Consider the following 13,401-nt stretch of genomic DNA (forward strand, 5'->3'; position numbering starts at 1 on the left):
TTGCATTTCCCTAATGATTATGTGGAGCATTTTTTCATGTGTTTAATTGCCATCTGCAGCTCTCTCCAGGCGAAGTCAGTTCAAATCCTCTGTCCATTTTTAAAATTAGTTTTTTTTTTCATATTATTTGGTTTTGAGAGATCTCTGTGTGTTCTGGGTATAAATTCTTTAACAGATATGTGATCCTCAAATATTTCCTCCCAATCTGTGGCTTTACTTCTGATTCTCTTAATAGTTTCTTTCAAAGACCAGAAGTTCTTAATTTTGATGAAGTTCAATTTTTCATTTATGGATTATGATTTTGATGTTGCATCTATAAAATCTTTGTCTAACCCAAAGGCACAAATTTTTCTTTGATGTTTTCTTCCAGGAGTTTCAGAGTGTTAGATCTTACATGTAGGTCTAGAATTGATTTTGAATTAATTTCAAAATGTGAGATATGGTGAAGGTTTCTTTATACTTTTGCATGCAGATGTCTCATTGTTTCAACACCATTTGTTGAAAAGACTCTCTTTTCTCCCTTGAGTTTCTCCTCTATCTTTTCTCCAGTGTCATAAACTGACGATGTCTGTGTCCATTTCTAGACCTTCTATTCTATGCCACTGACCAGTTTATCTATCTTTATGACGATACCACACTGCTTTGATTACTGTAACTTTATAATAAGTCTTGAAACCAGGTAGTGTTAGTCCTCCAAATTAGTTCTCCTATTTCACAGTTATTTTGGTTGTTTTAGGTTCTTGTATTTCCGTAACAATCAGATTGTCAATTTCTATTTTTTTATAAAAGTTTCTTGGATAGTGCTTAGGACTGCATTGAATCTATAGATCAATTTGGGGAGAATTGACATCATTACAATATTGAGTCTTCTGATCCATAAACATGATATATCTCTCCATTCATTCAGATCTTTTAAAGTTCATCTTGGCAATTTTTTGCAGCTTTTTGTCAGCAAATTGCTTCCCAGAAGATATTTAAACACACACACACACACACACACACACACACACACACACACACACACACACTTCTGTAATGCAAAGATAACATTTTAACAATGAATGAGAAAATAATCACTTTTGAAATAAATTCTTCCTATAGAGGCTACTATTTTGAAAAGGTGTTAGGCGTTACCTCCATGGTTTTATCGGTTTTGTTGCCAAATATAATTGTTTCACCTATTAAAAATTCTCATATCTGTTCACTTTAAATAATCTTCTTACTTCTTTAGAAATCCTCCATGAGGGCTGTTCTAGTGGTGTTTTAACCACTTTGTTAAACGTTTAAAAAGACAACATATTTCCATTGGTTTATAAGAAAACCTGACCGACATGAGGGGAGATGAAAATTTTATAGCCAATTTTTAAAAACTGTTGGTAGATGAGACTGGAAAATGAATATCGTGACTTAATAAACAGAGGCAGTGAGGTGACTCTGCCCCTTGGATCTGTGGGGGCTCGGCTTCCTCCAATGTGACCATATCAAGCATCACTGGAAGGTTCTTTTGGTTAATGACAGCAGCTACCAAAAATGACTGAGTTGGGACATTTGTCCCCTACCACCTCTCAACCGGATGATAATAGAAGCAAGTCTCAGACCAGACTCTGCACACAGAGTGGCATTTGTTAGATGGATATTAATTAGCAAAGCAGGCGTACACCGTTAGTTGAAACTGCAGGCATGATTGACATCCAGCTCTGGTTGGGTGCTCTGACAATGCACCTGGCGCAGACACGGCAGCTTCCTCTGGTCCGTATGATGCTGTCCGAGTCCTGTACCCATGGCTGGATACATGACCAGTTAGCGCTCGTGCCAGGGTTGCTCCCGCCCCACCCGAGGGGTGGAATGTCTCTGAAATTATAGCCAACTCACATATCCACTGTGTTCGTCAGCTGGTTTCCAATTTCAACAGTAAAAAAAAAATATTTTGGATCCCCTTGCAGGTACTAATTGGTAAAGCACCAGCTGTGCGGTGAGCTGCAGGTAACAGAAGGATGTGTGGTCGCCACCTCTCAAGGGTGGCCCTTTCGGATAAAATGCCAGCTGACCACACGGGACTGTGCATTCCATTAGGAAAAGCAAGTTAGCCGACAACTCCTGGGGTGAAAGCTTCACCTCATTAATCATTCAACATCAATGACGTCACACCAATTATACCGGACTATTTTCAAGTAAATTATAGATGCTGTGAAAGATATATGTAGTTTTGTACAGTCACCTGTGACAGCTATCAAAGCCAAATGGCTAATATACTGTAAAATTTACAGTCACCACTAAAAAAAAACAAAAATAGGCACTGTCTTAGTCAGGCTGTGGTAACAAAACCCGATCGACCGGCGGCTTAAGCAACAGAAGTTTCTTTCTCACGATTCTTGAAGCTGGGGAGTCCGAGATGAAGGGGTCAGCAGACTGTTTTCGGGGAGGGTCCTCCTCTTGGTTTGCAGATGGATCTTCTCGCTAAGTCCTCAGGTGGCAGAGAGAGTGATTGACAAGCTCTTATTTTATAAGGGCACCGATCTCATCATGGGGAGGGGACACCCATATGACCTCGTCTAATCCTGATCACCTCCCGTAGGCCCCACCTCCAAATAGCACCACACTGGGGATTAGGGCTTTAACACACGAATTTTGAGGGGGTACAATTCAGTTCAAAACATCCAGTAATACAACCATGGAGACACAATGGGATCATAAAAAATACTGACACTGAAAGCAAGCAGGAAAAGGGAACAAGAAAACAGATGGGACAAGTTGAAAACAAACAGCACGTCCACGACCACATCGAACATTTTCCCCTCGTGCACCCCAGCACTGAGCCAGGCTGAGCTGAGAGTGAAAAGGTGGGCGGCAGAGAGACGCATGGACTGAGGATGGGGGAGGCTTTTAGTGGATGAGAGATCAGTTCCATTTAGGCCTTTGAGCTGTTTAAGACCGGAAAAGGAGACATTGCGAACACAGGGAAGTGACACAGCTACAAACCTGCGCCAGGTGGTACCGCCGGGACCTGGGCGCTGCAGGGAGGTCACGTGCAGATTCCAAGCTCAGCACAAGCCTTCGTACTGAAAGACACCCACCTATTTCTGATTCCTAATGAGGGAAAGAGCTGAGTGTTCGCGAGCTCAAACCTGCCAACAGCTACTCGTCTCGCCTACAAGGCGAATGGGAGTCACTGCCAGGAAGAAGCCGGGCTCACTTAATGCAGCTGCACCTCTGCGTCTGCGGCACACATGGCACCCCAGCTTTTAATTGCTGGTTTCTTCAACATGTGCGGTGGCCCACTGCTGTGAGGTCCTGTGCTGGGGATGGTGGGAGCTTGTTTCCAACACTCTCCAAGTGTGTTTACGGAAAAGCAAGAATGTGCCAGCCGAGGGTGAAGGAGGAGAGGATGGCAACTCTCAGGGCCGGTCCCTCTTCTGTCGCACTCTCCCTCAGGCAGGCGTCTGACAGCCCTTCCTGGGACAGAAGAAGCACCCGGACTGGACCGGACCCGAGGAGCCCATCTCCACCGTGGGGAGGCATAAGCCTGTCCGGGAGGGGCCAGAGGCACGCAGCCCCGCTCACTCTCCCCACACGTATTGTTCCCCAGGGATTCCAAAAGCAGAGGGGGGTCCTTTCCCAGGAGGACAACAGGATCAAAGCACTGGCTGCAGGGCCTGGGCCACATGAAGAGACTGGGCTCTGCCACATGAGTGCTGTGCTTTGTGGGGGGCAAAGCCCTCGTGTGTTTGCTCACTCTTGAACCCCCAGAACTGGCACTGCAGAACAGAGCTGGCTCAAGAAATACTTGTGGGATGAATTATTGATTCATGAACAAAAAGAGAAGCAGAAACCATGACTAAAACCTAAAATGCCATTAAAAACACATTTGGTTTACTCACTGATCCTGAAACACTAGATGTGGAGGGGGGCCCACCCAGGGCCCGAAGGCGGGGAGGGAGCTAGGGTGATGAAGGTGAGGCACGAGCTTCAAGGGCAAAAATTTAATGCCCCAAAACTAGTGATCAAGGTCAACAACACTTAATACAATCGTTGGAGAAAATCAAAGTTAACGTGCATAATTCAGGATAACGAAATATCCAAATTTTACATAAAGAGAGGAGGAGGAATAACGCTGTGCCAACCCATCCTGGAACTGGAGGCAAAAGGAAGAATCCGTAAGGCTGTCCCGGCCCCATGCCCTAAATGTTGTGCCCCAGGAGAGCACATGGGCCTCCCCTAGTCCTGGCCCTGCTGGAAAGAGACACCTTTAAGACACAGGGAAAAACCCAAAACCTCCCTTGACTCAGCAGGTGTACAGGTAAGGGGCTTCTTAACCCCAAAGGTGGGACTGGCTAAAATTAGGGACCCACAAAGGGTTTCAAGGAAGTCAAGAAGAGCTTTAGAACAGGAGCAGTGGGGGTGCACATTAGTCAGGGTTCTCCAGAGAAACAGAACCAATAGAATACACAGTGTTTCCCCGAAAATAAGACCTCACTGGAAAAATAAGCCCTAGCACGATTTTTCAGGATGACATCCCGCGATCATAAACCCTAATGCATCTTTTGGCCGGCCACTCAAACTGGCCACCGGCTGCTCTTGGCAGCACTTGGTAGCCCACAGCAGCCCAAGGCAGCCGGTGGCAGCTCACACTGGCTGCTCACGGCAGCCCAGCTCCAGGGAGAGCTGTTATTCACAATCTTAGCTGTAGAGGGCGCAGCTCACTGGCCCATGTGGGAATCGAACCAGCAACCTCGGCTTAGGAGCACGGCACTCCAACCACCTGACACCGGGTCGGCCCTAGAAAAAGATTTTTGAGAAGAGATTGGCTCCCGAGATTATGGAGGCCCACGACCTGCTGTCAGCAAGCTGGAGCCCTGGAAAACGGTGGTGTCATCCGGTGCAAATCAAAGCCAGAGGGCCAGGAGGTCCCCTGTCCAAGGGCAGGGGAAGAGGGACCTCCCGGCTTAGCAGAGAGTGTGAATTGGCCCCTCTCCTGTTTTGCTCTATTCAGGCTCTCCGTGGGTGGGAAGATGCCCACTCACCCTGGGGGAGGTGGGTGATCTTTACTTAGTGCTTCTATTCACATGCCAGCCTCCTCCAGAAACGCCCTCACAGACACACCTGGAACTGAGGTGTTACCCGGTCAAGTTGATACATGAAATTACCCATCACAGGATGCCTGGCAGTTATTTGTAAATGTTTGAAATTAAGGCCATGGAAGGTCCACAGGCTCATCTCGGAAACCAGACCCACTCACTCACTCCCACGGATGTACAACTGGCCTAACCCGATGGGACCGTTCTTACTTTTTATTATGACGCAGCTTAGGAGAGACTGATCTGAAGACATTTGGGCCGAGGATGGCAGGAATGAGGCAACCTAAGCAGGCTTCCTTCCCTCCAGCCCCAACCCCAAGCTCCCAGCCTTTTCTGAGCTAAATGGCGGGAGAACTGTTGAGGGCCTGTTGGAAGGGGCTCCTGGGCTCAGTTTGGCCCTGAGAGCTGGGACCGGCCTTGTCCATGACCCCGCCCTCTGTGCCCACTCCAGGGGTAGCAACACCCAGTGCCCGGGCCTGCCAGTCTATTTCCAGTGGCACAGGGGTCCCTCACACCCCTGGGCACACTCTCCGCCAGAGGTGCAGAATTCCTGGGAACCAGTGTTTGGGGAACTTTCTCAATTAGAACGAGTGACTGAACACACAGACGGACAGTGGCCAGAGCTAATATGACAACACAACTCGGACTACAACCCCTGCAGCCATCAGGCCAAAACCCTGGACTTCGTGGGTAACTGCCAGCTTCCCTCATGTCTGCCCTGCTTTCCACTCAGGACCAGGAAGAAACAAACATGCCCGAACCAATCACATGGGACACCCCTCTTCTGGCCTGCAATGGGGGCACAGCTGAGCTTTCCCTCTGTTCTGCCGGAAGCCTGCCCCCTCCTCTGCCTGCTGGAGCCTGCCAAACGCAGGGGACCGTGGCCCATCCCTGCCACGCAGCTTGTGCTCTTCTCATCCAGGTGGTCTTTATTTCCACTAGTAGATGGGGCAGCTAGGGAGAGAGGCCAAGCTCAGACAGGACAGGATTCTCCACTGGCGTTCACGGGCTCCACTTGTTCCCTTATTCAGTTAAGAGAACTTGGATTAGTTTTTTATCCTCAGGGGCTGGTCTCGGACTGTGGCGAGCGGGAGACTTTCCAAACACCTCAGCTCCGTACCCTGGGTGGAAGGGTACCTATTGTCACCTGTTCCCGTTTTATGTACCTATTGCCAAGTGGAACAATAAACTCTCATGCTCTCATGGCATTTTTTTCCACCCTGAAAGCTGAAAAGCCCTACAAAACCCGATTCCCCGGCAGCTCTTAGGTCACCTTGCCACTCTATTTCCAGCCTGTGTGCACATTCCTTAGCGCTGTTCCTTTTGTTCCCAGTTGCACACCCAGTGCACGGGGCGGACGCCAGCGAGCCCGTTATCATTGCTGGAGACTTGCTAATTGCAACCAGATTGATGATTTCCAGGCTGTCTGCACTGTGTCACGTTTACGGGACTCATGCGCCTCCCTCCATGCACCTTGTGTCCAGTCAATTCGGAAAATGAGCCCAGCAAGGATGGCCCTCCTTCGTCCTGTGAAGCATGAGGGATGAGGGGCCTCACTTCTTTTCATCCGTGTGTTCGGTTACCTTCCATCCCTTCCTGTTTTCCCCACTGTCATTTCCATCCAGAAACTCCTTGGGGCCAGCCCACGCTCGCTGCCCTGGCGGAGGTCTCCTCTGTATTTGCCAGGGAAACACAGAGAGGCCCGGGGCAGGCCCGGGGGAGGGCCTGGAGAGAACAAGTGGCAGGCCCGGGGGAAACTGCTGATGGCCCCTGAGTAGCTTTCTTCCCTGGAAGTCTGCTGCTTGCCTGCCTGCAGGGGAAACAGCTTTGGAGAAGCCGCTGTGTGCTCTCCCGGGACCCCAGGTACCCATAGGTCAACCATCGGCTACTCGTGGCGGAAGGCATCTGGGGTTCTCCTCACCCCAACCTTTGTCATTAGCTGAACCTGCCGCTGCCTCTCTTAAGTGATTTAGGAAAAGAGCCACAACCCACGAGAGCTAGATAACCGAGGAAGGTTAAAATGGACGAAGCTGTCTGTTGGCTTTGAATGTGACATAAATGCAGAAGTTGGTATTTCACACAGACCACAAATGGCAGAGGAAACCTCTAACTTTCCAAACCAAAAGAACAAGATTCGGGGAAAGAACATGTGTGCTCTCCCCAGGAAGCTGGCTGGGACTTTCCATCTGGAAGACACCCTCAATGATGAAAATCAAACGCCCCGGGGACCTCTTGGAAATCAACATGATAAAATGGGAGAGCAGAACCTCCCTTTACAGACAGTGCTGGTTTTTGTCAGGGAGTGTGGAGACATTTCCTGATTTATGTTTACATACGTGAGTCATTTTCTGGGGCAGGAGGACACGGGTGTTTATGAAACCAGAGGGGAGAAAATAGCAAAAACACACTGCATCCTGGGCCTTTAGGATGAAAATGGATTATTTTCTACTTGGCAGGTGGCTATGCTTTAAGTTAAGGAGTCAGGCAAAAACCCCAAATGGGGATCTGGAAACGCAAGTACTTCCTGCTGTCTGGCTCTGCCCGGTCTGGTCTTTATGAGAACTCTGTGGTTTGAGGGTGGCTCCCCTGCGTCCCTCAAACTCTCACCATTTTGGGTGGAGGGACGTAATCATGGTGGAAACCAAAGCCAAAACACCTAACCTGTCCTTTCATGAGCAGGGCAGGAGAGGGACCTCTGGGCTTCAGAACAGGGCGTTTTCCTGTTGTGATGGTTAGTTGCGTGTGTCAACCTGACTGGCTAAGGGACGCCCAGACAGCGGGTCAAACGTTACTGCCGGGTGTCCGTGAGGGTGTTTCTAGAGGAGGTCGGCAGTGACTCGGGGTCTGGGTAAAGAAGACACTCCGCCCCCACTGGGACGGCGCCCCCAGCCTTTGAGGGCCTGGAGAGAACAAGTGGGCGCAGGGAGTTGACTCCCTGAGCTGGGACACGCACCCTGGCCCTCGCACCTCCTCAGGCCTTCCCACTCGGACGGAACTACATGACTGGCTGGGTTCAGCGGCCTGGAGAAGGGCTGGCGGCTGTCTGAATTGCTGGAACGGCTCCTTGAAGCTCACACATTATTATGACCGGTGGTAAATTAGGTGGGAACTGCTTTGGGACACTGAGGTAAGGGTCAGAGGGCCCAGGGAGGGCGTGCTAGCATGACTTCCCTGTGTGAGATTAAACTTACACCAGACTCTGCTCCCCAGGCAGCTCCAAAGGACACCCCTGTAAAAAGCAACACAAACGTGTCGGTGAGAGGGGCACTGACATATCTGAGCTGCTCAAGGAGAGATGTCCTCTGTGAGGGCAGCTGTGGAACCGGCTCCCTAGTGTCCGTGAAGATGACAGAGTTACAGGACAGAGAGGGCCTAGGCTGGGCACAGGCGGAGCAATGAAGAGGATACGTGGGCAGATTCCCCAAACCCCCTCCCTCGACACCCTTCACTGCTGGTGCCGGGAAGGGTAACTCAGAGCTGCACCCGGCGGTGGCCACGGGACAGGGCAGATGGGAAAGCATATGCCGTCTCACTGTAAGGGACAGACAGCCGGGCACTGCTTCCTGTGTCCCTTCTCCTGTCCTGAATCCAGACCTCCTGCGGGGAGCTGCCCGGGTCACCAGAGCACCACGATGGGGCAAGCCTGAGGGTGACAGCCACCGTGCCAAGGTGGCTGGGCAGGCACCTACCTGCAGACTCCTTGTTACAGGAGAAACACTCGGCTGGGGTTCCGGTACCTACAGCCCAAAGCATTCCCGACAGTGATCCATCACAGTGGGTAATCCATTCTGAGTTCTCTGCTGCACTGAATGAAAACGCCATGAATAACCAACTCGATGACATCGGGAAAACAGGCGCAGAAGAGGCAAAGCAGGTAATGCCAACACACATGACTGACAGAGAAGGTGAGTGGCTGGTCGAGACCGTTCCTTAAGCAGGTGGAGACACTACAGGGAAGAGACTCAGAGTGAGGATTCCAGAACTTTCTATCCACATTTGCAGATCTTCAAACCATGGCCAGAGCACCGGCCTGGGTGAATCCCCCAGGCAGGGTCCTAACCGTGGGTCCCACAGAGCAGCTGTAAGAAAAGGACATCATCAGAACTGCATGGAAATTTAGTCAAGACGTGAGGCATGCCAACTCCAGGAAAACTCCCCACAGCTCTTAGCAAATACACAGAGAGCCTCCGGCGCTCAGAACCACGGTCATACTTAGACGATCCAACCAAGTCAGGCTGTGCCCGAGCGAGGACTTCCCTCAGTGTCAGATCAAGGTGTGTGTCAATGTCAGGAAACCCTCCTAATGAAGTGACCCCTCAGAAGGACAAGCCAGGTGACGACTGCCTCCCGAGTTCAGCAACACAGTTGGATTTGCAGAGAACGGAACGCAGAAATGCTTGAGGTGAGAACTGCAGCTGGTGAGAAACACCCGTGTCGCTACCTAAGTCTCGAAGGAGGTTTCCCCGAGCATCCTCTCAGCAGGGGCATCAGGCAGCCCTGGACCGAGTGGCGACATAACGTCACCAGTGAGGGGTGCTGGGCATCGCACCTACCCCCAGGGCGCCCTGAGACAGGCCCAGCAACCCCTAGACAGGGCCCCCCAAATGCATAACCACCAAATGTTCATGAGGAAACATGAAGCAAACCCCAAATGAGGAGCGGTCTGTTATTTCATACCAGGCAGGGGAGGAGCGGTTCAGTCTTCAGATCTGTCCATGCCGTGGTAGACAGAGAAAGGCTATGGGAATGTTCCAGATTAAAGAAGAGTAAAGAGACAGGACAGCCCATGCAACACCTGAGCCTGGACTGGATCCTGGGCTGGAGGGAAAATGCTGCAAAGGACGCGATTGGGTCAACTGCCCGCATCTGAATTCAAACAGTCGGTCGGACAAAAGCACGGCACCCGTGTTAAATTCACTGACGTCTGGGACTGTCCCGTGGTTTTAGGGTGATGTAAATGGGTGTCCCTATTCTCAGGAAATGGGTGCTGTTCAGGGCTGAAGGGCTGCATGCATGTAAGCAAGCTTCCAAATGGTCGAGGGCGGGGTGCAAATGATAAACCAAATGGGTAAAATGGTAACAGGTAAACCTGGGCACACAGGTGGTCTTCTCCACTATATAGAGATCTTTGCAACGTTTTTACTCTTTTGAAATTCTTCCTGAAAATAAAAAGTATCATGAAAGGCAGGGCCTTTCCCTGTGTGTGGCTGTGTTGGGGAGACGGGTGGGGGGAAGACAATGGGGAGGGACGAGGGCCGTGGGGCGGGGGAGGGGAGGAGGGACGGCTCATGGAGAGATTTTACTAACCCGTGGGCGGTTTTCTCACCCCGTTGCCCACGCTCCCCCTCCTGTCTGATGTCTTAGTGCCCTGAGCCATTTGGATGCTGAATAAGACTGCACGTTCTTGAATACAAGTGGCGCCACCCAGTTTCCTCACCGATGTAGAGCAAGCCGTAGTCAGCGAGGCCGGGGGCTGCATGGTGGGCACAGGTGACCAGGCAGTGCCACCAAGCGGACGGGTATTAGTCAGGGCTCTCCAGAGAGACACACAGACCATCAGACTGCAGAGAGCTCTCTCTCTCTCTCTCTCTCTCTCTCTCTCTCTCTCTCTCTCTCTCTCTCTCTCTCTCTCTCTCTCTCTCTCTCAGGAACCGAATCATCCCAGACCTTGAGCTTGGATTTCCAGCCTTCGGCACTGGAACAAACAAATTTCTGCTGTTTAAGCCACCCAGTCTGTGGTATTTTTGATATATTAACTCGAGGAGACTAAAACAAATAGATCTATTTAAAGAACATGTCAAATAAACTTATAAAAAATTTTTGAAAAAAGTTTTGAGATCTTGTTCCCCAGCATTTGTCATCAGTGTGGCTTAAACTCTTTACGAAAATCCAAAACTAAAATAAAGAACATCTCTGCACATGGGGGCTGACCCCATAGGGAACAGACAGAGTCAAAGAGCAAACTTTGTGTGAGCCAAAACACAAGACTTCCTAGCTCCCATACGTGGGGGACCCAGGAGATACTGCCACATGGGCAGGTGTAACCTGGAGCCGGGGAAGGGGTCCGGGGCTATGGCAGCCCACCGACTTTGCACTTGGGACTGTGTGGAATTTTCTGGCGACACCCACTGTAGCTTATACTAGCTTCACAGAGGGGCCCGTGACCCTCAATGAGAATCATTTAGCTGGGGGTTCTGGGAGACACAGATGCATAAGCTTTTGCCAGGCACGGACCTTCCCCTGCAAAGAAATGAGTCTGTTACATCGGGAAGGCTGATTTATCCAGACCAGAGCTTTGGGGTCGGGGGTGGACATCTTCACCCAATTCAGAAAATGAGACACAGGTTTGACTCCTACAAGGTGACTAGCAAGTGTGCAGACAGGTGACGTACGATGCCGCAATGCTGCGATGCCTCGGGGAAGACGGGCTTAAAGAGCGGAGAGAAAGGGCCAGGATGAAATGTCACGTGTGATCTGGCTCTGCCGTGCCTGTTGGAACCCTCACTGGTGGCACGATGTCCCCCAACATGGCCCACGGTGTGGCTAGGGGCATGTGTCTGATATCCCTGCCCCGTCAACATAGGGTGACATTAGAGAGGCCACCTGCTTGGTTTCCAAGGGACAACATCCTGCTGATGGCCGGGGAGATGGCGCTGAGGCAAAGAGGTTTTGCCCGCACGTCCCACTCACACTGCAGAGAGCACTGGCGTCCAGCCCCTGCAGGGGGGAAGAGGTCAGACGCTGCTCCGGGAGGACCTGCGTCAAACAGCTGAGGTCAGCCCTGCCCTGGGTGGCCCTGCCCTGGGAGACGCGGGTCCCAGGGACGCAACGGGCCCTCAAGCACTGGGCCACATCCTTGTCCCTGGACGGTTCTCAGAAAGAGCTCGTTGCCCAAAGTTCTCAGAATCACATCATCATTTTCATGGCAGTGACGAAAACTGTGACCGTATTTCCACATCATCTGCAATCATCTATTCCTTCAAGAACAGTCATTCTCTGGCAGGCGCCCACAGGTTTTTCAGAGGGTTCCCCCAAGCCACAGAGGGTATTCCCTCAAACCACAGAGGGTGTTACCCCCAAATATGCTAAGACAGAGGCTACAGAACTTAAAATTGTGATGACTGCTCCCAGGGCAGTTTGGGGAAGGATTGCTGTGCCCTGAGAAACGTCGCCCACAGTAGAAAGTGCAGCAAGGTCAGTGCTCTGTTTCAACGGCCACGGCTGTCCCCTCCTATCCTAGGAAGAGGCTGTGGTCAGAAACACTGCCGCCATCACCATCAGCGGTGCACAGAGCTCACTCTGCAGCCAATTGGTCCATCTCCCCTTTAAAATAGTCACAAAGGAAAAATTACCAAACCCGTAAAGGGCACTAAAGCAAGTACTGGACCAATCATTCAGGCAGTTTCTAAAGGTTTTGTCCTCAGTGTACTCAGCAATTTCCTCTTTTAAAAAATGTGAGTTTATCAATTCAAACTTACACTATGGTAATACTGAAAGAGGATAAAGGGTCAAAAACTTGATTCAATTGGAAAGCACGGGTGACAGACTGCATGACCCCAACTCTGGGACATTCAGGACCAGGCAGAGCTCTGCAGGCAGTGGCCTGAAGAAAGAGGAGGGGCTGCCAGGGGATTGGGGGGACGGAGCTGAACAGGCAGAGCGAGGGTTTCTGGGGCCGTGAACCTCCTCTGCGTGAGACCGATGGCAGGTCCGTCGCTTCACGTTTGTCCAAACCCACGGAAAGTACAGCAGCAGGTGACCCCTCATCTAAACTGTGGACTCTGAGTGGTGATGACGCGTCCATGCAGGTTCGTCCATTGTAACAAATGTACCATCTGGTGGGGGGGTTGGTAACGGGGGGGGGCTGTGCGGGGGGGAGGCAGGGGGTGGATGGGAAAAATCTCTGTCCCACCCTCTCAATGTTGCTGTGAACCTAAAACTGCTCTAAAAGAATAAAGTCTATTAATAAATTTAAAAAAGTGAAAAGCACAATTACCTTGAGTCGCCTGGGGAAGTGAGCTCTGACTCTGGGCTTCCCGGCAGCCAAGATGAAAAACCAGACAGACAATGGTTCCCGGAGACACTGGGTTCACCGCACTCATCCATGAACAGATGGTTCTGCAGGGCCGTGCCCTGAACCCCACAGGGCAAATCCAGGCTGGGCGGTTCACGGGGGCCCCATGGCTTTGCAGTGGCCCCGACTGTAGCAGCTGGCCTCCGCCCTCACACGGCAGGGCTGGCCCGGGTGTGGGAATCAGGCCCTGGACCCAGATATTTTCAGCGAACTGGGAGAGCGCTGGGGACACGTCTCATCCCCTCTGTACCT

At 51.0% G+C, this 13,401-nt stretch overlaps 1 protein-coding gene across 1 annotated transcript in view; it reads right to left on the reverse strand.

Annotated features, from left to right (window-relative positions):
* Window positions 1–13,401, reverse strand: part of DNAH17 (dynein axonemal heavy chain 17) — a 135,925-nt gene extending 122,524 nt beyond the window's left edge. The window contains exons 1-2 of the mRNA XM_033089155.1: window positions 13,072–13,401; window positions 8,765–9,022 (exon numbers count right to left, since the gene is read on the reverse strand). The gene's annotated coding sequence lies outside the window, so the exon portion shown is untranslated. The remainder of the gene's footprint in view (window positions 1–8,764; window positions 9,023–13,071) is intronic.

This window comes from Rhinolophus ferrumequinum, chromosome 21, assembly GCF_004115265.2.
Source record: "Rhinolophus ferrumequinum isolate MPI-CBG mRhiFer1 chromosome 21, mRhiFer1_v1.p, whole genome shotgun sequence".
Classification (NCBI taxonomy): Eukaryota; Metazoa; Chordata; class Mammalia; order Chiroptera; family Rhinolophidae; genus Rhinolophus; species Rhinolophus ferrumequinum.